General features: G+C 37.3%; 1 long non-coding RNA gene across 2 annotated transcripts in view; it reads right to left on the reverse strand.

The window, feature by feature from the left end:
• The window catches only part of LOC108539530 (uncharacterized), a 49,008-nt gene extending 29,131 nt beyond the window's left edge, over positions 1-19,877 (reverse strand). For both annotated transcript variants that reach the window (XR_001888412.1, XR_001888411.1), the window contains exons 1-2: positions 19,751-19,877; positions 880-963 (exon numbers count right to left, since the gene is read on the reverse strand). This is a non-coding gene — a long non-coding RNA (uncharacterized LOC108539530). The remainder of the gene's footprint in view (positions 1-879; positions 964-19,750) is intronic.
• Positions 19,878-25,996: the final 6,119 nt, after the last annotated feature.

The following is a 25,996-nucleotide window of genomic DNA, read 5'->3' on the forward strand; positions in this document are numbered from 1 at the left end:
AGGGTTTCACCGTATTAGCCAGTCCTGACCTCGTGATCCGCCCGTCTCGGCCTCCCAAAGTGCTGGGATTACAGGCTTGAGCCACCGCGCCCGGCCCTCTGAAATACATTTTCACAGAGAACTATAATCCATCTTCCAGAAGAGCCAGAGATTCCAAATTTCCTCCTTTGTTATGAAGTCTCCAGATAAGACTTTTATTCTAAAGAAAACCGTAGTACTTCGTATATTGTTACCAATAAAGGGGTAAAGCTTACTAATTTTTAATTTCCTTAGCACTTTCTCTCTAAATGAGGAACAGATTGTGGAAGGAAAATTTTGATAATCATAGTAGGTTGCTAGCTGCTTTGTTAGCACAATCTATTCCTGAGATTTTATGAGATCTGGCTTACGAAGTACTGGTTGATAAATGATTCAATATTTAACCATGATTTACCTGTACCATGTGGAGGAAAATTATGCTGATGGAGCTGAAGTCACCGGAACAGAGATTTTTACATCCCGTAGAATGTGTCAACATAGCGTTGAGTGTGAATGGCTCACTTGGGACATAAAGTGCTCCTCTTTTTAGGATCCAGGATTACATCTCAATATAAATGACTGATGGAAGTAAACAAAATGAGCCCAGTGCACTGCCTGGTGACATGTGGTAATAAAGATCAGCAATGAGGGATGGAAGGGCTCCCTTGCCATCTCTAGATGTCAAAGAAGTAGATTTTAAACTCTGTGGGTGGTATCAGTCTGGAAAATAGAGGAACATTCAAGCCATATGGAAATCAATACAGCTTCATGAAAGGAAAGATGAAGACCAGCTTTGCCTCTTTAAAGGAATGACTATGGAGGGAGCATGGTACCTGGATTCCTCCCTGGGGCCTCACTTACCTGTATATTTATTCGAACCTTTTCTTCATCTAAATCAATGAGATCCAATCTGTTACAATCTGGGAGATTTCAGTCTGAGACTTCCTGGAAAGGCAATAGCAATGCAGAGTTGATTAAAATTAGTACAGAGAGTCAGCAGACTAACACACTATTTACAATATTCTGTCTAGTATTCTAAAGAAAGCACATCAGCACAATCAAAAATGGTAAAAGTTTTACATTGAGAATGGGGAGGGTGGTAGATCATCAGTTCCTCTTCTGGTAAATCAGGATTTTTTTTATTCTGCTGGAAAATAAGCTCTACATGGGCAGGATCACTAGCATACCTTTGTCCCTTCCACCACCCCTGGCCCAAAGTAGGTTTTAAATATATATGTTTAAATAGAAAGGTAGATGATAGACAGACAGATAGATAGACAGACAGATAGATATATAGATTTGGTCTGGCTTCTTAGGAAATTTCAGAAGCAGTATAAAATTTGGAAGAGAAATATCTTGAGGGGAAAAACAACGTGAAATGGGAAGTGGTAGCTGATCTTACTATAGGACAAGCTGGGAAAAAAGGTCCAGGGGTCTGATTTCCATTCCCATTATAGGAATCCTCAATCCCTGACTGTGCCTGGGCCACTATTCTGACTTAAGACCAAGCTACTATCCTGTGTCTCATTAACCTGATGCATCTGTGGCCAAAAGCAAAATCTGGCATTGCTTTATTCATTTTTTATACATTCCCATCAAGTTAACCAGATTTGTAGTCACAGCCAATAAATATACCATACACTGGCCTTTCTCAAGGCCCGAGGCATTTTACTTGGTGTCCAGGCCAAGAATTAAAATAAAATTTCAAGCCCCTTAAACGAATTCCAGGTCTTGCAGTTAGGCTAACAAATAACATTATTCTTGTAGAATCCAGCAAGTGCCAAGGTCCTTATCCTAAAAATCTGATGACTTTGGATTTAGATAAAGGTCTGAGTTCCTAAAGGTGATATAAGCAATACCATCCAAGATGTTTTGCCACTATTGTCTCCAGCTTATTTGGGACTATTTTTCTTAAACTTTATGAGATGGTAGACAGCTTGAAAATCATAGTGTTCTTTGCATAACACTATGAAATATGGATGTATTTAATTCCAGCATTTGAACTAGGAACAATTTTACTAGCAGAAAATGACTATATTATAGGTATGCAACATGAAATCACAACACATGTACATGCAAAAAACAGGCTCTTGAGAGAAGCACGATCTGTTGTTTCTGAGTTTTGCCATTAATATTCATTGGCTGCTTGTTCATTTGTTTTGCTGTCTGCCTCACAGACAAGCAGTAGAAACCACCAAAGGTTTTAGAAAAATTTATGGAAGAAAAATTTAAAATGGAAAACATTCTTTCCATTAAGTTATTATTTTCTCTAAATTGGCAAGACTGCCATTATTCAATTTCAGCAATGAAAATCCTTGGATCGGCATGCAGAACATCAATGATCTTTGGGAAAGAAGTTTGAGAATTAAATATAGGAATTGGGATAATGTAGCTTAAAAATTCGAAACTCTGGGTCGAACTCATCTGACTTGAGTCTTGGCTGTATCCATTACTAGCTGCGTGTATGCATGTTATTTAACCGTTCTTTGCTATACCTTTCTCCTCTGAGAAACGGTTATAATGGTAACATCTTAGAATTGTGTTAGTGTTAAGTGAGATTGTATATCATTATGGATTTTGTGATTTTGAGCAAAAAAATAAATACATTCGGGCTAAATTAAGCCAAAGTTAAGTTGCTGGAAAAACATTAAGGCTTTACACAATCCAGGAGATACCCAAGAATCAGGCATGGAAATGGGACTGAACCAAAACAATTCTGCAGGCCCAGAAGCACAAACATTTCCAATAGCTTTGTAACGAAACTCTAGTGTGATCATGCTCGATCAAATGCAATAGAACTCTACCACTGTTAGCTTCTTTGACTCTCTGATCGTGTTTGAAGTATCAGAGAGGGAACATCCAATTAGCCTAGATTGGTTCATGAGGTCACTTTATTAGGAGTAAGGGGCATCTCTGATTGCTGTATCCCTATAAGACTATATTCAGTGAGGAAGAAGTATTCACATGAATAAAAATGGGAATTATTGGAAAGGAGAAATGAAAACCAAATATTCCAAAACATGCATGTCTTTTACAGATGAAGTATGCAGACCACTTGATACCCAGCAGGTAGTCAGTATACTTTATTTAATTAATTAATTTATTTGACAGGGTCTTGCTCTGCCACCCATTATGGAGTGCAGTGGCAGGGTCATGGCTCACTGCAGCTGCAACTTCTTGAGTTCAAGCAATCCTCCCACCTCGACCTTCAGAGTAGCTGGGCCACAAGCACATGCCACTACACCAGGCAAATTTTTTTGTATTTTTAGTAGAGATGAGATTTCGCCATACTGCCCAGGCTGGTTTCAAATTCCTGGGTTCAAGTGATCCACCCACTTCAGCCTGCCAAAGTGCTGGGATTACAGGTGTGAGCCACCATGCTGGTACTCAGTATACTTTAATCTCACCTTCTGACCTCATTTAAGGCAATGAAATGTTTCACACTAGATGGAGCTGACTTTGAGTTATAGGCGTTAACTTGCAGTGTTTTGATATTAGCCCAGTAATTTTTAAGAGTCTCAGAAGTCCAGATCGTAGTAGTTTTTCATTTCTTTGGAATGAGAACACAGTATTCGCTCACAAAGGAACTTTGGATAGCAACTCCTTCAACAAGGATGCAAGGGCTTCCAAAGATGCAGTTTCTCAAAACCAGGACCCATAGAGGTAGCTGAGATAAAGTATCTCAGCCCAATTAACTTTTTTAGTGGCATCCAAAGACCTATGACTAGATACATCATTGTTTCCAAAACATTCTTGATGATCTACATTTGGGACCTTTTAAAAGAAAATTAGTTATATGGCCACATTTTTGTTCATTAAAATATGCATCCTAGGATAGATCTTTTCAGAATAAGCATGGCCAAAAAAAAAAACTTGTACCCTCTTTTATCTCTGCTGACTATAGACTAAATCTACAAATATCTGAAAGAGTTTGGCAAATTCAAACAATTGTGATAATTTCACTGTTTCTCCTGGAGAGACTGGGAAAACTCATTTTGTGGGCATATTTTCGCTGTTGACTGGACTATTTCACCTTTGTGACTAAATTCACCACATCACCTCTGGAGTTCTTCGTTAAATTATCTGAACTCTACTGCATTTAGAATTGATTTGATGGGGGGCTTGGAGGCCATCGGAGCCACAGCATCCATATCACCAGTTTTCTTTTTCTTTTTTCCTCCTTAAGTCAAAAAGACTTTGGTTTGTCATGGCCTGACCCATCTATTCAGAAGTTCGTTCCACTAACTCTTTTAATAGTCCCTTCTTCTTCAGGGCTCTGATGAGATTAAAGTCGTTTTCCCCCTAGAGGCTGGAGGGCTCCTGCCATTCCCCATAATTCTCTGGCTCCAGCTAATGGGTGCTGGGGGAGGGCTGGAGGTTATTGCAAGGCTAGAGCCATGCTTTGTAGTGACTGTGGGGTTATTAAAGAGGTGAAATAGTGGGTGTTCTTCCCTTCCTCTTAAATCGTTCTTAAAATGCTGTAATATTTGTTGCTTCTTTCCCACTCTAGCCTGATTTAGGAAGCATGTAAGAGTAACCCATATTGTGCTCTATGTAAGGAGTGCTGGGAAGGACCTAGTCTTTCTATATTTATTTTCCATACCCTTGGCTGAGACCTAAGTTCTCACAATTAGTAATTATTTTTTTCAATGTAAGGTTTTGGATTTTCTAAAATTTTTAGTAAAATAGCATACTGAGTTTTACAAGCCATTTGCATCTCATAGGAAATTTATTTCACGCTTATTAGATAACAGAATTTGAGTCAAAAAGATGAGAAGAGTCCAAGTATACAAGGTCTTTGAATTCATAAGATGTGCCAGAAAAATCTCAGAAGTTGACAGCATCACTGATCAGTTTTTCCCTAACTTTATGATATTTAATACAAAGCTTGTAACCTGTATTCCCCATCCCCAGATATTTTCTGTATTTCTCTAAGTCATGGATATCTATTTCCTATATCTTGGAAATAAGTAGTTACCAATCACTTTCATCAAAGATGACTACCAATCACTTTCATCAAAGTTCCCAAATACTTTCATCAAAGTATAAGACATATCTGTTCACTCCATGTAATCTCCTTCTCTGTCACAATTGGGAGAGGCAATTTAAAAGATTTCCATAAAAGAAGTATTAGGTACTGCCAGACCACAGATACTATCAGAAAGGTGAAGGACTAAACACTAAGTCAGATGACTCTGTTGTCAGCCACGATGTAATTACTAGTACTGGGCTTCCCTCCCTGGCATTAAAAAAAAAAAAACCAAACAACAACAACAAAAAAAAACCAAAGAAACAAAAACAAAACAAAGCAAAAATTCTAGAAAACTTGATAAAATTTTCTAAAAACTTGATAAAATATATGAAACAGCTGTTTTCAAACATTAGATGAATTCAAACATTAGATGAACAGCAATACAGAACTAGGATCCCTGAGGGAAGGGAAACAAATTAGTTGAGCCCTACAATTGTACTGGCTTTCTGCATAAAGGTAATTATTGGAGCACAGTGCAGAAATGGGAATACAAGATGAGCACAGTATTCTTGCTGAGTTGAAGATAGAGCGGAGTTTAGTGAGGATGAGGAGTCTCACATTTCTTGGAGAGAACTGCACAAAGAATTTTAGAAACCATCACGGGAGCTCGTTTGAGTTGGTTGCTGAATACTAAGTTGTGCACATATTGGGTAAGACTTCACAAAGGTGAACAAAGAGCAATAATGAAGAACAACTAATGAGGAGCTATAAGCTGAACAATTCCCAGAGATAAGACTAAGATGCGTTCAAGTTCCAACTAGTCAGATTAGAGAGAACTGTGTGAAAAGGGTCACACTTTAATAGTAAAGATAAAATAAATATAGAGTGAAAGCTAATCTAAACACACCTTAACAAAGATGAAAGGCTTGTTTAACGGGATTAAGATTATCCCATATAGTTTAATTACTTGCCAAAACAAAACTCATTAGTATTTAAAGGAAGCAACAAAATCCAGCATTCAAAAATATAATATTTATGATGTCAAACATCTAATAAAAATTGCCAGAATGTAAAAAAGGCAGAAAATATGACCCATAATAAAGAGACAAATCAATTTACAAAAGTAGATCCATAAATGACAAAAAGATAAAAAAAGTTATTATAAACATAAAACAGCTATTATAAATATACTCAAGGATATAAAGAAAAAAATTACTGCAAACCAGTAATGAAGGAAAAGATAAAAAGCACCTAAGGGAAAAAAGAAACAATAGGTACAGAAAAATAAACAAATAATGAACAGAAGACTTCCTATCAGAAATAATGGAAGCCAAAAGATAGTGCATAAATACCTTTAAAGTTCTGGGGGAAAAAAAAAAAAAACCCCAAGAAGTTAACCTCTTAAATTAGAAGTCTAAAATCAGTAAACACATCCTTCAAAAAATGATAATGGCAACCTAGCTCAACACAAAGGAATGAGCAGTGCCAAAAATGGTAAATACAGGACTAATTAAATGTGTTTGTATGCATATATATATGAATAATTATGTTTGTGTACATATACACACATATATATTTATTTTTAACTTTCTTAAAAGATAATTACCTATTTAAAGCAAAATTAATAACAATGCCTGTGGGGCTCATAGCAGACACACGAGTAAAATCTATGAACATAACACTACAAAGGAAAAATAAGGACAGAGAGTTACTCTTTAGTAATTTTTTAAATTTTGTGCGGAAGCTGATATATTATTCAAATGTAACATAGATTGTGATAAGATAGTGATGCGTATTGTAATTCCTATAGCAACCACTATTTTAAGAGGTTATCAGTTTATAAAGAAGATAATAGGAAATACTAAAATATATTTTTAGAACCATAAAAGACAAGAAAAGAAGAAAAAAGAATAGAAAGGGTAGAGTAAATAGAAAACAAATATAAATCTGACAGACTTAAATCAATAAATAACATTAAATTAAATACTCTACAGGAAAGACAGAAATTGATAGATTGTATGGAAAAGCAAAACCTAATCCCACCTATAGAAAACTCCCTTTAAATATAAAAGATTCCCTTTAAATATAAAAGTAGAGATAAGGTAAAAGGAAAAAGTGGAGAATGTATACCATGCAAACTAGAATCATAGGAAACTACAGGGGCTATGTGAATGAAGGCAAAGTAGATGTGAGAGCAAGAAATGTTATTAAAGACAAAAGGAAATATTTTACAACGATAAAAGAGTCAATTAAAGAGGAAAGTTTAATACTTCTAAATGTGGTTGGAAAACTTGACACTTCCATAATTATAATTGAAAATTTCTAAACCCCCCACTTGGCAGTTGATAGACCAAGTCAAAAGAACATCTGTAATCCTATAAAAGATCTGAACACCATTATCGACTACCTTAACATAATTGAATCTTCTAGCATACTATACACAAAATGGATGCATGTATATTCTTTTAAAGTACAGATAAACATTACGATAGGGCATAATACAAGACAGTAATAATAGTCTTAATAAATTTAAATAAGTTGGAATAATTAGGAATATATTCTCTGACCACAACATAGTTAAATTAAAATAAATTTTAAAAAATTCTGGAATATCCCCTAATATTTGGAAAGTAAAATCTCAAAAGAACAAAGGAAACCTCAAAAAAACCCGCGTGTCAAAGAAGAAATCAGGGAAGCAATTAGAAAATATTTTAACTTAATAATAATACAATCATAACATATTACGATTTGTGGGAAAGACTTAAACCACTACTTCAAAGAAACATATAAATGTTTATATTAGAAAAGAAATGTCTAATATCAATGATCTGCTGTGAAACTAAAAAAAAAGAACTAATTTCAAATAAAAGGAAGGACAAAATTCAGTATAAGGAAGGACAAAAATAATAATTGAAATAAATAAAACAGGAATAAAATAATAGAAAACAATCAGTAGGCCAGGCGCAGTGGCTCACGCCTGTAATCCCAACACTTTGGGAGGCTGAGGCAGACAGATCACCAGGTCAGGAGATCAAGACCATCCTGGCTGACGCGGTGAAACCTCGTCTCTACTAAAAATACAAAAAAATTAGCAGGGCATGGTGGCGGGCACCCGTAGTCCCAGCTACTCGGGAGGCTGAGGCAGGAGAATGGCGTGAACCCAGGAGGCAGAGCTTGCAGTGAGCTGAGATTGCACCACTGTAGTCCATGCTGGGTGACAGAGAAGCGAGACTCCATCTCAAAAAAAAAAAAAAGAAAGAAAACAATCAGTAAAACTAAAAGCTGATTCTTTTAAAAGATAATAAAATTATGAAATGTCTTGCTAGAATAACCATGAAAAAACATGAGAAAAGGCAAATCACCAATACTAAAAATGAATGAGCATGTATCATCATAGAGACTCTCCAAACATTAAAAAGACAATCAGGTGCATTGTTGTTTTCACTTAGTAAATCCTAAGCATTTCCCTTTGAGAAAAAAAAATAAAAAATATTAGAACAACCTTATTTCAATAAATTAAACAACTCAGTTTAAATGAAAAAACACTCTGGAAGACTCATATTATGAAAACTGATACAAGAAGAAATAGAACACCAAAAAGCCCCTATATCTACTTCAGAAATTGAATTTTCATAGTCCAAATTTTTTTTTTTTTTTTTTTTTTTTTTTTTTTTTTTTTTTTTGAGACGGAGTCTCGCTCTGTCGCCCAAGCCTGGAGTGCTGGCTGGATCTCAGCTCACTGCAACTCCGCACTCCCGGGTTCACGCCATTCTCCTGCCTCAGCCTCCCGAGTAGCTGGGACTACATGGCGCCTGCCACCTCGCCCGGCTAGTTTTTTGTACTTTTTAGTAGAGACGGGGTTTCACCGTGTTAGCCAGGATGGTCTCGATCTCCTGACCTTGTGATCTGCCCCCCTCGGCCTCCCAAAGTGCTGGGATTACAGGCTTGAGCCACCGCGCCCAGCCAGTCAAAAATATTTTTACAAAGAACACACCAGGTCTAAATTGGTTAAATTTTATCAACTATATAAAGTAGAAATAATACCAATCCAACACAAATAGTTCAGAAGACTTTCCTCCTCAAATATGAAGCCAATATTATTACTATACCAAAGCCAGACAAAGAGATTGCAAAACACACTCTTTCCTAAATACAGCTGCAAATATTCTTAACAAAATAGTAGCAAACTGATTCTACAAGATATAAAGAAGATTATAAACCACAAAATGAAATTTATACTGGAAATACAAGGTTGGTTTAACATTTGAGGATCAATGTAATTTAACATATTAACAGAATGAAAGGTAACAATCATGTGAATATCTCAGTAGATTCAGAAAACATCAACACCAATTCATGACATATTGAAAAAATAAAAGCTTCTCAGCAAACTTATGAGGAAACTAACTTAATCTGGTAAATATATCTATGAAAGCTGGAATCATACTTAATGGTGTAATGTTGATAAATTTTTACCTAAGATCAAGAATATCTGCTCTCACCAATTTTATCCAACATCACAGTGGAAAAAATAAACAAAGCAATAAAGGAATACAGATTGGAAAAAAGAAGTGAGGTTTTCTCAATCCACAAATGACATGATTATGAACAAAGAACTCTTAGGTATTTGTAAAAACATTACTGGCATTAATTAATAAGCTTGCCAAGGTTTCAAGATTCAAAATCAATGTAGAAAAATCAGTGTTATTTCTAAATACTAGCAATGAATAATGAAAAAAATTGAAAAAGTGATATTATTAACAATAGCATGAAAATATAAAATAGTCAAAGATCCATTTAACAAAATAAGTGCAAGAACTCTACCCTGAAAACATAAAACATTGCTCAGAAAATTATAAAGGATCTAAAATTGAAGAGACATGTTTATGAACTAGAAAACTCAACGTTGTTCAGATATTAGTTCTCTCCATATTGATCTAAAAATTCAACTGTACTTTATTCAAAATTTCCACTAAGATTTTTAAGTAACAATTTACAAGCTGATTCTAATATTTATATGGATGTAAAAAACTCCAGAATATTCAAACCATTTTTAAAAATAATAAAGTTTCAGGACTCAAAGTACCTGATTTTAAGACTCATTATAAAGTAGTCAAGACAGGGTGATAGAAGTATACCTACAGAGGCATTGACCAATGAAATAGAACAGAGAATCTAGAACTATAACTAAAGATATAGGGCCAACTTTTTTTTTTTTGAGACAGAGCCTGACTAGCCTGACTCTGTCACCCGGGTTGGAGCACAGTGGTACGATCTCAGCTCACTGCAACCTCTGCCTCTCGGGTTCAAGTTATTCTCCTGCCTTAGCCTCCCAGGTAGCTGGGACTATAGACATGCACCACCACGCCCAGCTAATTTTTTGTATTTTTAGTAGAGATGGGGTTTCACCATGTTGGCCAGGATGGTCTCGATCTCTTGACCTTGTGATCTACCCGCCTCGGCCTCCCAAAGTGCTGGGATTACAGATGTGAGCCACCACACCCGACCAGGTCAACTTATTTTTAACCAGACTACCAAGCAAATCAATTTAAAAAAGAATGTTTTCAACAAACAGTGCTGGAGCAACTTGATATCCCTAGGGAAAAAACAAACAAAAAATAAATTGCAACTTCTACCTCACGCCATACATTAAAACTAATTCAGGCTGGGCACGGTGGCTCATGCTTGTAATCCCAGCACTTTGGGAGGCCGAGGCAGGAAGATCACGAGGTCAGGAGATCGAGACCATCCTGGCTAACATGGTGAAACCCTGTCTCTACTAAAAATACAAAAAATTAGCTGGGCACGGTGGTGGGCACCTGTAGTCCCAGCTACTTGGGAGGCTGAGGCAGAAGAATGGCGTGAACCTGGGAGGCGGAGCTTGCAGTGAGCTGAGATCGTGCCACTGCACTCCAGCCTGGGCGACGGAATAAGGCTCTGTCTAAAAAAAAAAAAAAGAATTCAAAATAGATTGTAGACTTAAATATAAATACTAAAATTATAAAAGTTGTAGGAAAGAAGGCGTAAAGGAAAATATTTGTAACCTTGATGTAGGCAATTTTTTTAGACAAGGCACAAAATTTCTGAAGCATGAAAAAATCATATTTTGGATTTCATCAAACTTTGAATATAGTATGGGTCAAAGATCAGGCATCTCAAATATTCCTACCAGGAAGCTATCATCAGACTTCCCTCTCATTCTCAAAATAAGGGAAAGAAGTAGAGGTAAAAGAAATAAGCCTCATTTAGCCCTTTGTGCAAGCGAAGCTTAAAATATCAAACTAGAGGAAGAGGAAGAGTCAAGATTTCAGGGAAAAAATACATAAAATATATCTAGAGCAAGAGGCTATTGCAGTTTTATGTGAAGGGTGACCAGTAGACATTCCTCTCGATGAGATCGGCACCTAAAACTGTGTGGGTGCTAAAGCCACTAAATCAAGGGTTAAAAATTTTGGAAACACTAGCTCAAGTAGAAGAATTCTTGTATCTTCCCTCATCTGTTCCCCCTCCCTCCCTCCCTTACACTTTCCCTTCCTCTTTCCTTCTTTTCTTCCTTCTTCCCTTCCTGTCTTCTTTCTATCCATCCAAGTATGTACTGAACCTCTATTAGGCATAAGTCTTTGTAGTTGAGCAAAGCAGTGCAGCCCCTGGTACATGTTGTTCAAGGAACTTATAAACCAGTTGATAAGACATGACAGAAACATGAAAAAATAAAACAACCAAGACATATTATGATGCAGGATAATAATGACTGTAAGTTTTCAGGAGAGTGAAATCAATGTGAGTTAGCATAGTTAAAAAAATACGTGATGTTCAGGTTTCTCAATGAATTGAGCAGAGCAATTTGAATAAGAATTAGGGAGTTGGGGGCAAAAGATATTTCTAGGAAGAAGTGGCATCAGCAAAGATGTGATGTTGGGAGTATACATGACAGGTTTTAGGAAAGCACATTAGCTGAGTCCAGTTATAGATGAACACTCAAAGAAAGAAAAGGGCTTAGGTTTTAAAGTTAGAAATGAAAATAAGTTTTGAAAGCTAGGATGGCAACAGATTATAGGAAATGTGGCCCTATATTTAGTATACAATCACTAATAAAACCTCTGGTAGCACTTGAGAGTTCACAAAAGCTTGTTCCCATACATTATCTAAGATGATCTTTGTGAACTTTGGAAGATAGTTTGTAAACAAGGGAAGAAAACAAGTCTCAAAGTAGAGAATAACTTGCATAGATTATAGATCTAGATACTGTGGAATCAGGACTCAGGCCCAGGTCTATTGGCTTTAGGAATTACATTCTCATTGTTAAATATAACCAACTCTATAAAGTATTCCCTGATTACTCTCACTCATTCCAATTTTATCTTTTATAGGGCACTTTACCTATGTTCTTATCTTGTTTCTGCCTCTGGCTTATAACTCTCCTAAGGGTAGGGATTGTATCTTCCACTTCTTTTCTATCTTCTATAGGGCATAGAAGAGTGCTAGACTCATAGAGGATACTCAATAAATTAGTAATGAATGAGTGAATGAATCAATGGGTGAATGAATGAATGCAGCAAGTATTGAGCTGAGATATGAGAAGGGACTGGAACAAACTGCACAGTATAACCATCTGGTAAAATGTTTAAACATACCAATGCCCAGGAGACACACAAGAGATTTTCACTTAATTGCTCTGAGATGGCTCAGGCAGTTTTTTTCTATTTGCTTTAGGTTCTTCTAAACATGGCAAAGTTTAGCACCCTTAGACTTCCCTCATCCAAAGTTGAATCCCCATACAAGTATGTTTCAGAAGGGTCTGGAGAGCCTGCTTTAAATGGAGATGTGGTCAAGTCATTCTCTCAGGACAGAAGGAGAGCATACATAATTGGGGTAAATGAAAGAAAATTGCACAGGTGTTATTTCTGTAGCTAATGGTCTCGGGTCTTGAGACATGCAGGCTTGTGACACGTCCAGAAAATACAAGAAGGATGACTTTTTTTTCTTTTGTCTTTTTAATATTTCCAATAATGATGCCATTAAACTTCTTAGATAACATTAAACATTATTTAAGAGAGAGCACTAATGAACAATGAAATGAAAGGCTTCTGTCTGGACTGTCTGCATGGTGTGCATACCAAACAGACGCAGCGGTGCTCATTCTGGAATCTCTGCCTGGTACCCATGTTCTCTCCCAAGAGAGCAAGAGACTGAGAAAGAAATAAAAAGGAGGCTGTGAATTTCTATATAATAATGCTGGTGAGCTATTTTTCCTTGCCCTTGCAACTATATTCTCAGAATATGCCTGCTCTTGTGTGGTTCTTATAGTTTGGAAGCCAAGTGCAAAGGCCTGACAGTGACAGCTGTTAAAGACTCCCTGCAGATGAAAATGAAAGTCAAACTAGCATGCACATGTGAAGGGGATTATCAACCAAATGTGTTGATTTCATCCCTGGATCTTTACAGCCAGAAGATAAAAAGCATGTTTCCTGAATAATAATGATCTCTTCTGTTTCTATCATGCTTTTCTGTCCAAAACTCCATTCTATTTTGTCATTTGTCCATTTATTGGAAGGGACAAGGAAAAAAGCATAAATATTTCCACATGAGATGGACCATTTCAGTTTGCCTGGTTTTAACACTGAAAATCTAGTAGCATTCCAGGGAACCCCTCAGATTAAGGGCAAACTGGGACAACTGGTTACCATAATTTCTCCTATTATTACACGTGAGATGACTGAGTTCCAAGGTCACACAGTGAAGGGCCTTCCCTAGACTGGGGGTAAAAAACTCTGTTATTGTTTTTTAAACATGTATTACACAAATAATACATGCTTGCTAAATAATTTTCTTAAAAAATACATACGTGTGTGTGTATATATACATATATATAGAGAGAGAGATGTGCATATAACATGAATGTCTTTTAATGACTGTACTGTATCTATAGCTATAATAATTGTGAAAAATTACATTGGGTTTCATTAAAACTATTCTATGCTGTATTCAACCAATCTGCAATGGTAATATAATAGAAGTTTGCTCCCCCCACTACCAATATACACAAAAACAAGATTTTTACTTCTAAAATATAGAGCTATGAATAATACCATCTTCATATATAATTGAGAATTGTTTGATTATTCCTTGGCAATTTCAACATCCACAAAACTTATCCTTCCAAAATTTCAACTACCTTAAATTGGGTTTTCTGGCCAGGGGAGGTGGCTCACGCCTGTAATCCCAGCAGTTTAGGAGGCCAAGGCGGGTGGATCACCTGAGGTCACGAGTTTGAGACCAGCCTGGCCAACATGGCAAAACCTCGTCTCTACTAAAAATACAAAAATTAGCTGGGCATAGTGGTGCACGCCTGTAATCCCAGCTACTCAGGAGACTGAGGCAGGAGAATCACTTGAACCCAGAAGGCGGAGGTTGCAGTGAGCTGGGATCATACCACTGCATCCCAGCCTGGAGACAAGAGCAAAAAAACTCCGTCTCCAAAAAAAAAAAAAAAAAAAAAGAAAAAACAAAGAATTAAATTTAAATAAATAAATAAATTGGGTTTTCCTAAACCATACCTGAGACAAGTATTTGGTGTAGGTGATTCATTTGGTAAGTCCAGTTAAGAAAGCAAGACAAAGAAAGAAAAGCCAAAAACAGATGGATTAATGAATGAGTTTCTGGTGTGAGAACTGAGGCTGAATCCCACTAGCACCTTCTGAGAGATTGTAGAACATTCTGCCGAGCTCCATGCCAGAGGAGCAAGACAGTTTTATCTATTTTCCTAATTGCTTAAGGTTCTCTTCTGGAACATGAATCCTCCACACCCTGCAAACCAAGTAAATGCCTGTGGCCAAAAAATACCCCCCAGACAGAGAGATATAGGAAGCCATCAGCATTTATGAGAACTGTCTAGTGTGACCTCCAGAGTGGACCAAGGAGATCTAGGAGGACACCCACAATATCTGCTTCACCGTCTGCTCACTTCCTTGCCTCTCTCTTCTCTGATGATCTTGGGTTCCACCTGTTACAGCACCTGTTGTTACCAATATCTACATTGCCTCCATAATATCCCCCTCTCCAACTTTCTCCTGTCTTTTTTACTGCCTCTGTTACCCCAGCACAATTCTTTACCACATTAGAACCTGCAATACATTGCTACAACTCCATTTTTTTGTCACTCATCCCCTTCAAGTCATCATTTCCATTCTTAGCCACATCATAATCACCCCCTTGCATAGTTCCTCAATTCCATTGCCTATCTCTCTTCAAATTGAACTAACCTGGGCAAAATCCGATTCCTTAGTTAAATCCAAACTTCTGTCAACTCTGGGCAACGTATCTGTGCTGTCTTCTGGACAACTATTTCATACCATCTTCTCTCTTTTAAATCTCCAATAATCATCCCCATGCTCACACTCTGCTGATTACCTTATTTCCAATTTTTTTAAGAAACCGAATAACTTGAAAGATAACTTTACCAAGCTCCCATCACAACAACCATCTCTCGACTGTATCTGTGCCCTCCTCTTACAGTTATTCTGGATACACAGCTCAGGATTCTATCTCAAGGGCTGAGCTGTATGCTAGATCCCATCCCTTCTTGCCTCCTTGAGAATATACTTGATCAATTCTTTGCTTTCCCCTACATCAGTTTTTTTCTTCTTCCACAGAGCATTTTCATCAGAATGCAAACATAGTATTTCTCCCATCTAAAAAATATCTTCTTGAGACCACATGCCTCTGTAACTTCTGTCTCATTTTTTTGCTCCCCTTTATAGCAAAACACTTCAAAATAGTCACCTATATTTACTGCCTGTAAGGTTTTCTTCTTATATTGTCTCTTAAATCACGGTCAATCAAGCTTCCATTTCAACTACTCCATCAACACTCCTCTTTTAAGTGCCAACAATGACATTCACGTTACTAAATATAATAGCTAATTTTCCCTCTGTGTCTTGTGACTATTAGCTGCATTTGAGCCAGTTGATCACTTTCTTTTCCTTGATGTATATTCCTCACTTGGCTTTGAGGACACTATGATTTTTCTGGTTATCCTCTTATTTCATTGACAGCTCCTTCTCAGTCTCCCTTCTTATCTCCATAAACTCGAAGGTTGGAAACACACTAGGCTCAATTCTGCACCATCATTAGTCTCTATTTACACTCGATTCTAACAACCTACCCTATATTTACACTCTTGCCTTTAATCAGGCTCATGGCTCAAAGCACCATATATCTGCTGGCAAGCCCAAATTTATATCTTTAGTCTAAACCTCTCCTTGATATCTGGAGTCATATGTCTGACTCCTACTCAATGACTCCATTTAGATAGCAAAAATCTATGATGTCCAAACCAGATACCTGAACTTCTTTTTTGTAATTTTTAAATTCTAATTTAAAATTTTTATTTCAAGAGTTTTGGGGATACAGGTTGCTTTTGGTTACATGGATAAGCTCTTTAGTGGTGATTAATGAGAATTTAGTGCACCTGTCACCCAAACAGTGTATACTGTACCCACCTCTATTGCCCCCATCCCAACCTTCTTCCCTGAACCCCTAAAGTCCATTATATCATTCTTATGCCTTTGCATCCTCATAGCTTAGCTCTCACTTATAAGTAAGAACATATGATACTTAGTTTTCCATTCCTGAGTTACTTCACTTAGAATAATGGGATTTTTTTTTCTTTTTTTTTTTTTGTGATTTGTTTGAGTTCATTGTAGATTCTGGATACTAGCCCTTTGTCAGATACATAGTTTGTAAATATTTTCTCCCACTCTATGGGTTGTCTGTTTACTCTGCTGATTACTTCTTTTACTGTGCAGAAGCATTTTACTTTAATTAGGCCCCATTTACTTTCATTTACTTACTTTTGTTTTTGTTGCATTTGTTTTGGGGATCTTAGTCATGAATTTTTTCCCCTAAACCAATGTTCAGAAGAGTTTTTCTGATGTTATCTTTTCAAATTTTATGGTTTCAGATCTTAGATTTTTGTCTTTGATTCATCTTGAGTTGATTTTTGCAAGGTGAGAAATGGGGATCCAGGTTTATTCTCCTGTATGTGGCTTGCTAGTTTTCCAAGCACCATTTATTGAATTAGGGTGTCCTTTCTCCAATTTATGTTTTTGTATGCTTTGTCTAAGATCAGATGGCTGCTGAGTTTTTGGCTTTATTTTTGGGTTCTCTTTCTGTTCCATTGGTCAACTTACCTAGTTTTATACCAGTACCATGCTGTTTTGGTAACTATAGCCATGTAGTGTAATTTGAAGTCAGATAATGTGATGCCTTCGGATTTGTTCTTTTTGCTTAGTGTTGTTTGACTGTGCAAACTATTTTTTGATTCCATGTGAATTTTGGGGTTGCTTTTTCTGGTTCTGTGAAGAATGATGATGGTATTTTGATCAGAATTGCACTGAATCTGTAAATTGCTTTGGACAGTATGATCATTTTCACAATATTGATTCTTCCCATCCATGAGCATGGGATGTGTTTTCATTTGTTTGTGTCATCTATGATTTCTTTTAGCAGTGTTTTGTAGTTCTCCTTGTAGAAATCTTTCACCTCCTTGGTTAAGTAGATTCCTAAGTTATTTTATTTTATTTTATTTATTTTATTTTTGCAGCTGTTGTAAAGGGGATTGAGTTCTTGATTTGATTCTCAGCTTGGCCATTATTGGTGTACAGCTGTGTTACTGATTTATGTGTATCAATTTTGTATCCTGAGACTTTATTGAATTTGTTTATCAGATCTAGGAGCTTTTTGGATGAGTCTTTAGGGTTTTCTAGGTATATGATTGTATCATCAGCAAACAGTGACAGTTTGACTTTCTGTTTTCCAATTTGGATGCCCTTTATTTCTTTCTCCTGTCTAATTGCTCTGACTAGGTCTTCAAGTCCTGTGTTGAATAGAAGTGGTGAAAGTGGGTATCCTTGTCTTGTTCCAGTTCTCAGGGGGAATGCTTTAAACTTTTCCCCATTCAGTAGATGTTGGCTGTGGGTTTGTCATATATGGCTTTTATTACTTTGAGGTGAGTCCCTTCTGTTCCTATTTTGTTGAGGGTTTTTATCAGAAAGCGATGCTGGATATTATCAAATGCTTCTTCTGCATCTATTGAGACAATCATATGGTTTTTTAAAAAAATCATTCTGTTTATGTGATGTATCACATTTATTGGCTTGCATACATTAAATAATCCCTGCATTTTTGGGATGAGACCCATGTGATCATGATGTATTATCTTTTTGTTGTGCTGTTGAATTCGGTTAGTACAGTATTTTGTTGAGGATTTTTACATCTATGTTCATCAGAGATATCGGTCTGTAATTTGTTGTTATTGTTGTTATGTCCTTTACTGGTTTTGGTGTTAGGTTGATACTGGCTTCATAGAATGATTTAGGGAGGATTCCCTCTAACTCTGTATTTTGGAATAGTTTCAGTAGGATTGGTTCTAATTCTTCTTTGAATGTATGGTAGAATTCAGCTGTGAGTACATCTGGTCCTAGACATTTTTTTTGTTGGCAGTTTTTAATAATTACTGAATCAGTCTTGCTGCTTGTTATTGGTCTGTTCAGGCTTTGTATTTCTTCCTGATTTAATCTAGAGGGTTGTATATTTCCAGAAATCTATCCATTTCCTCTAGATTTTCTAGTTTGTGTGCATAAAGGTGCTCATAGTAGCTTTGAATGATCATTTGTATTTCTGTGGCATCTGTTGTAATAGCTCCAGTTTCATTTCTGATTGAGCTTATTTGGATCTTCTCTCTTCTTTTCTTGGTTAATCTCATCAATGCTCTATCAATTTTGTTTATCTTTTCAAAAAACCAGCTTTTCATTTCATGTATTTTTTATATTGTATTTTTTTTGTTGTTTCAATTTCATTTAGTTCTGTTCTGATCTTTGTTATTTCTTTTTGTCTGCTGGGTTTGAGTTTAGTTTGTTCTTGCTTCTCTAGTTCCTTGAGGTGTGACATTAGGTTGTCAGGTTGTCGTCTTTCAGACTCTTTGGTGTAGGCATTTAACATTATGAACTTTCCTCTTAGCACCACATTTGCTGTATCCCAGTGGTTTTGATAAGTTGTGTCACCGTTACTATTCATTTCAAACACTTTAAAAATTTCCATCTTGATTTCATTGTTAATGCAACAAACATTCAAGAGCAGATTTTAATTTCCATGTATTTGTATAGTTTTAGGGTTCCCTTTGGAATTAATTTCCAGTTTTATTCCACTGTGGTCTGAGAAGATTCTTGATAAAATTTTGATTTTCTTAAATTTATTGAGACTTGTTCTGTGGCCTATCATATAGTCTATCTAGGAGAATGTTCCATATGCTGATGAGAAAAATGTATTTTCTGCAGTTGTTGGGAAGAATGTTTTGTAAATAACTGTTAAGTGCATTTGTTCTAGGGTATAGTTTAAGTCCATTGTTTCTTTGTTGACTTACTGTCTTGATGACCTGTCTAGTGCTGTCAGTGGAGTATTGAAGTCCCCTAATATTGTTGTGTTGCTATTTCATTTCTTAGGTCTAGCAATAATTTTTTTATGATCTGAGTTTCAGGAAACACCTGAACTTCTTATTCAAACCTGTTCTTTCCTCAGTCTTTACGTTTCAGTAAACAGCAACCCCATTGTTCCAGCTGATCAACCTCAAAATCTTGGAGCCATCCTTATGCCTTTTTCTCACATACTCTAATAGATCCACCAACAAATCTTAAAAGCTCTAGCACTCCAACTATGTACAAAGTCAACAACCAGGTGGTTCAGGTTGCTATCATTTCTTACCTGGATTAGTGTTGTAACCTCTTAACTGATCTTTTGTTTCTGGCCTTTCCTCTTGTGAAGTTTAATCTCAACAGCAAATCTAAAGTGATTCTTTCCAGGCTGGGCGCAGCAGCTCACGCCTGTAATCCTAAAACATTGGGAGGCCGAGGCGGGCAGATTGCCTGAGCACAGGAGTTCAACATGAGCCTGGTCAACATAGTGAAACCCTGTCTCCACTAAAAATACAAAAATTAGCTGGGTGTGGTGGCAGGCACCTGTAATCCCAGCTACTTGGGGGATGAGACAGGAGAATCTCTTGAACCCAGGAGGTGGAGGTTGCAGTAAGCCAAGATGGCGCCACTGCACTCCAGCCTGGGCAACAGAGCAATACACCATCTCAAAAAATAAAAATAAATAAAATTAACAAATAATAAATAAACAAATAAATAAATAAAGTTGCTCTTTCAAGATTTGAGCCAGGTCATTTTTTATTTGTTGAAAATCTAGGAATAGTCTTTCTTCCTTCCTTCCTTCTTTCCTTCCTTCCTTCCTTCCTTCCTTCCTTCCTTCCTTCCTTCCTTCCATCCTTCCTTCCTTCCTTTCTCTCTCTCTCTCTCTCTCTTTCTTTCTTTCGATGGAGTCTTGCTTTGTCGCTCAGGCTGGAGTGCAGTGACACGATCTCAGCTCACTGCAACTTCCACCCACTAGGTTCAAGCAATTCTCCTACCTCAGCCTCCCAAGTAGCTGAGATTACAGGCGCCTGCCACCACACCCAACTAATTTTTGTATTTTTAGTAGAAACAGGGTTTTACCACGTTGGCCAGGCTGGTCTTGAACTCCTGACCTCAGGTGATCCACCCACCTCAACCTCCCAAAGTATTGAGATTACAGGCATGAGCCACCGCGCCCGGCCATCTGTTTCTTTTTATGAGGAGGAAATAAAAGAAAACCTGGGAGTATCTTTAGCTCTCACTCAGTTAAAGCTTACAAGACTTGGCATGGTCTGAGTTCACATAATCTCTATGACCTCATAATCTTCTCCTCTTTGCCCTGTTTACCACTTTGCTCCAACCACACTGACCTCATTATTCTTCAGTTGAGACCCACAGGTTCCCACCTAAGCATTTTTGCCCTTGCTGGTTATCTACATAGTTCACTCTCTTATCTAGTTAAGGAAGTTACTCAAATTTCACTGTCTCAGGTCGCTCCTGACCACTTTATTTAATACTGTAATCTCCACTGGCCCATATCCTCCCACTCCAGCCTCTTCTGAACTTTATTTTTCACCATAGCACTTATAAACACAATATTATGTTTTAAACATTATGATATTTAAACATGCATGTATTTATTTTATGTCTCGTTGTCTAAAAATGAAGGCTTTATAAGAGGAAAGATGTCTGTTTCTCAGTGCCAAGAAAAGTACTTGGCATATAGATTGTTTTCAATAAATATTTTCTGAGGAGTTGATTGAATGAGGAACTGGTCTGGTGTTATGAATAGGTCTGTTATTTACTAGCTGTGTGATCTTGGAAAAGTCTCTTGTTATTTACTAGCTGTGTGATCTTGGAAAAGTCTCTTGATCTCTTGAAAAGTCTCTTGAACATTCTCTTGAACAGTCTATATAACCAGTATAGCAAAACCAAATTTATGGTACTGTTGTGAGGACTAATGTATGCAAAACAAACATCCTACTGCAACACTTGGCATAGATTATACTTTCAATAAATACTCACGGAATTAATTTTCCCCAGAGGTTACTAAAATTTCTTTAAAATTACAAAATTTATTTCTCCCATATTTCCCATTCTCTGCTTGCCCTCAGATATTTCCACCTCTGTGTCCTATTTTTCATGAATTTTTCTATGCCAAAAACAATCATTTACCCTGGGCTGCTCAATTGATCAACATGGATTGTTTTCCAGTGTCAAACAATCAGTTCCTTCTTCCTTTCTTGTCTTTATTGTCCACCTAATTGACAGCATGTAGATAATGTAAAAGACTTAACAGACTTCAAAGAAACTTTCCCAAGAACTTAAATTTTAATTGTGAAGCTAAAATGAGGCCAGGAGTAGTGGCTCACGCCTGTAATCACTGCACTTTGGAAGGCTGAGACGGGTGGATCACCTGAGATCAGGAGTTCGAGACCAGACTGGCCAACATGTTGAAACCCTGTCTCTACTAATAATACAAAAATTAGCTGGGCTTGGTGGTACAAGCCTGTAGCCCTAGCTGCTTGGGAGGCTGAGGCAGGAGAAACACTTGAATCTGGGAGACGGGTTGCAGTGAGCCCAGATCGTGCCATTGCACTCCAGTCTGGGTGGCAAGAGTGAGACTCTGTCTCAAAAAAAAAAAAAGCTGAAATGCACAGTCAGATATGAAGCATGAATGACTCAGATCTAGTGTCAAGTATGTGCAAGAATGAATATTTTAATGATTACAAATTAGGGAAAGATCTCTTGGGAGTGGTAATACTTGATCTTAACCCTGAAGGGTTCAAGTAATTAATGTTAACTGCAGCAACAAACAAACCCCTAATAATATGAACTTAACAAAATAAGTGTTTATTTGTTGCTTGTGTCACAGTTTGATGGAAATTGAGGGAGCTCTTTCTGGTCAGTACTCACGCAAGTAATACTGTACGGGATCTTGTAAGTATGCAAGTTATAATACCTGGCCTCCAAGATGACCAAGGGGAAGAGAGGGCTGGAAGATTTTATGGGATGATTTTATGTCTAGTCCTGGAAGTAGCAGTCATGACTTCTACCTTCATCTAATTGGTCAGAATTGGACACCAGGCCTCACACATATGCATGGAGGCTAGATGTTTTCGTGAGCAGGAGCGGTTTCTGTGAAAGGTGTATTCAGGTGGATGGAGAGGCTGCTCCAGGCAAGAAGATTAGCAGGAACCAAGGTGGAAAGCCAGAAGAGAGCAGATGGTGTTTGGTAAAAAGGAACTAATGAAGAAGTGAGCCTGGTGGGAGGAGACTGGGAGCTGTGAAAGGATTATAGCTGATTAAAAATAGTATTTCCATTAAAGTAATACATGTTTAATGTAAAAAATCTGGAAATACTAAAAAAGGGTAAGTTAAGTAAGTAGAATTACTCATTATTCACTGCAAAGAGAAAAATTATTATATTTGATGTGTTTGTCTCGTTGTTTTTCTAAGATAGGTACTTATGCATACACACATTTTAAATTTGTAATTACTGTCTACATATAAATTTTTATCTGATATTTATCCATTAGATATTATATACTAACATTTATTCATACTAGTTAATATTTCCAAAGCCCTGATTACTAATGGCTGCATTTGTTTACTTATTTGTTTTTTCAATAAATACTTATCAAACATCTGCTAGTGCCAGGTACTATAATCAGCTCTTGGTATACAGTGAACAAATAGACACATTCTTTGTCCTCATAGAACTTATATTGTGTTTGGAAAAATACACCATAAATAAATAAACATGCAAATATATATACAATCTCAGCTTCAGATAAATGTGAGAGAGAATAAATGAGGAAGGAGTGCTTAATCAGGAAAGCTGTACAAAGGCAAATTTTGTTTGTTTATTTATTTATTTATTTATTTATTTATTTATTTTTGAAATAGAGTCTTGCTCTATCACCCAGGCTGGAGTGCAGTGGCGTGATCTCGGCCCACTGCAACCTCTGAGGAGGCAAACTTTAAACGAAGTCCTGAAGGGTAAATATTAGTTGGGTGAAGAGTGGAAGGAAGATGGAACAGCACATGTGAGGGTCCAGAAGGGACCTATGGGCTACTGGCCTGAATGAGAAGCCACTAACAATTTGTAAGCAAGTAAGTGACATATTCCAGGTTACATTTTTAAGATCACTTAGGCTGCTGAGTGGAGAAATGATCAGAATGAGGAAAAAGTGAATTCAGGGACACTTGTTAGAAAGATATTGCCATCTTCCTGAGAAAGATAATGTTGACCGTCACTTAAACGGGGTTGAAACAGTGGAAACATTTGTCTTGGAGACAATGGGTATATAGTTAGCTTTACTAGATTTAATAATCTCAGAAATAAAGAAAATATATCTACACATTCTTTATTTGTGCTGTTCTAGAATAAAGCAGCTGATAGGGTTAATGCAGAATCTTGACTCAGTGTGACCTCCCTCAGGGAGTCTTACTCATATTGTTGGACACTTGGTGTTTGCCATGAATGGTTGTATGTTTTAAAAACATTTGAAAGCAACAGAGCATGACTTTTCAGTTCCCCAGAGAGGGTCTTGTGGGTTTCAGGGTGTGGAACTGAAGAACAATGATGAGCCATTCTCAATCTTATTATTGTCAGACAAGCCAGAAGATCCCTGAGACTCGCATATAAATGTATGGGTCTGTTGAGGAGACAGAAATATCCATACATCAGATAAACAGGTGTGCTTGGGATTACAAGTTCATTAATGAAGCGATGGACCTTTGAGAGACAGAGATTGCTTTTCAGCAATTGTCATAAACAGGTTTGTTTACGATGAGGACTGTGACCTTGTAGGCTGACATAATAGCACACTGCACCTTGTGAGAAGATTACAGTGAATGCAATAATGGCTCTAATGGGCTTCAGGCAAAGACTCTAAACTAACCAGCAAGTTCCCATGTTCTCTCTCAGAAGGATATGTGCAGGAGATATGTTGGGGCTAGCTTACAAGTAAGGCATTGCTTAAAAGAATTTCAGCAATGAAAACAGAACAGAAATGAAATTTTCAGAGAAGGGACTTACATGTAGAAGGGAACTGCATATCTTCAAATAAAAGCATTAGCTGCCTTCCCTCTGTGTGTCTCTTTATCTTTCCCTATTCCCACTTCCATCTTCTTCTCTGATTTTGTTTCTTTTCACCTGTAGTTTTGGCTGTTCTATCCATGTGTCTGCCTGCAGCCCTGCCTTCTATCTCAGAACTGGTTTATACTCTATTCCAGTGGCCATGTAATCCTCCACACTTTAATTAAGTAATAATTTAGTGCCTATTTTGTAAGACATTATGCCAGACCACAGAAAAAGACACCAAAACCTAAGCCCTTTGTTCCATAGTCTCTGTTACTGGTGGAGGGTATCCAGGTTCTTGGCATCTTGAACAAAGAATTGGACAAAATGCACAAACAAAGCAAGGAAAGAATGAAGTAACAGAAGGAGTTATTGAAAATGAAAGTACATTCCACAGTGTGGGAGCGGGCTGGAGCTTAGGGGTTCAAGGACCCTGTTACAGAATACTCTCTAGAGTTTAAATATCCTCTAGAGGATTCCATGGGTTGCTTGGTGTACGCCCTATGTAAATAAAGAGGATGAAGTAAAGTTGAAAAGTCATTTACTTGGCATACAAGCTATGGAGAGGGCTTAGTATAAACTAACTTCGTCAAAGTCCCACAGTTTGTAAGGAACAAAACCATGATTCAAATCTAAGCTGCTGACTCCAAAGTCCATGTGACTACATGGCTACTGTGAGCAGGTGCTTTGCATATATTCACCTTATTTAGTCTCTAAGCAGTTATTCATAGTAGTCATTATTATCTCAATTTTGTCAGTAAGGAAATTGAGGTTGAGAAGTTAGATTTTAGGGCCGGACGCAGTAGCTCATGCCTGTAATCCCAGCACTTCGGGAGGCTGAGGCGGGCAGATCATCTGAGGTTGGGAGTTCGAGACCAGCCTGACCAACATGGAGAAACCCATCTCTACTAAAAATACAAAATTAGCCGGGCATGGTGGCACATACCTGTAATCCCAGCTACTCGGGAGGCTGAGGCAGGAGAATCGCCTGAACCCGGGAGGCAGAGGTTATGGTGAGCCAAGATCGCGCCATTGCACTCCAGCCTAGGCAACAAGAGTGAAACTCCGTCTCTATAAAACAAACCAAAAAACAAACAAACAAACAAAAGAAGAAGTTAAATTTTAGACCAGGCACAGTGGCTCACGCCTGTAATCCCATCTCTCTGGGAGGCTGATGCAGATGGATCAATTGAGGCCAGGAGTTCAAGACCAGCCTGGGCAATACGGCAAAACCACCATGTCTCTAAGAAAAATACAAAAATTAGCCAGGCACAGTGATGCGTGACTATAGTCCCAGCTAATCTGGGAGGCTGAGGTGGGAGAATCACTTGAACCTGGGAGGCAGAGGTTGCAGTGAGCCGAGATAGTGCCACTGCACTCCAGCCTGAACACAGAGTGATACCCTGTCTCAAAGAAAGAAAAAAAGTTAAATTTTATTTTGACTAAGAGAATGGAGCTGAAAAGTGGTAA

This window comes from Rhinopithecus bieti, unplaced genomic scaffold (genome assembly GCF_001698545.2).
Source record: "Rhinopithecus bieti isolate Rb0 unplaced genomic scaffold, ASM169854v2 scaffold_15813, whole genome shotgun sequence".
Lineage (NCBI taxonomy): Eukaryota > Metazoa > Chordata > Mammalia > Primates > Cercopithecidae > Rhinopithecus > Rhinopithecus bieti.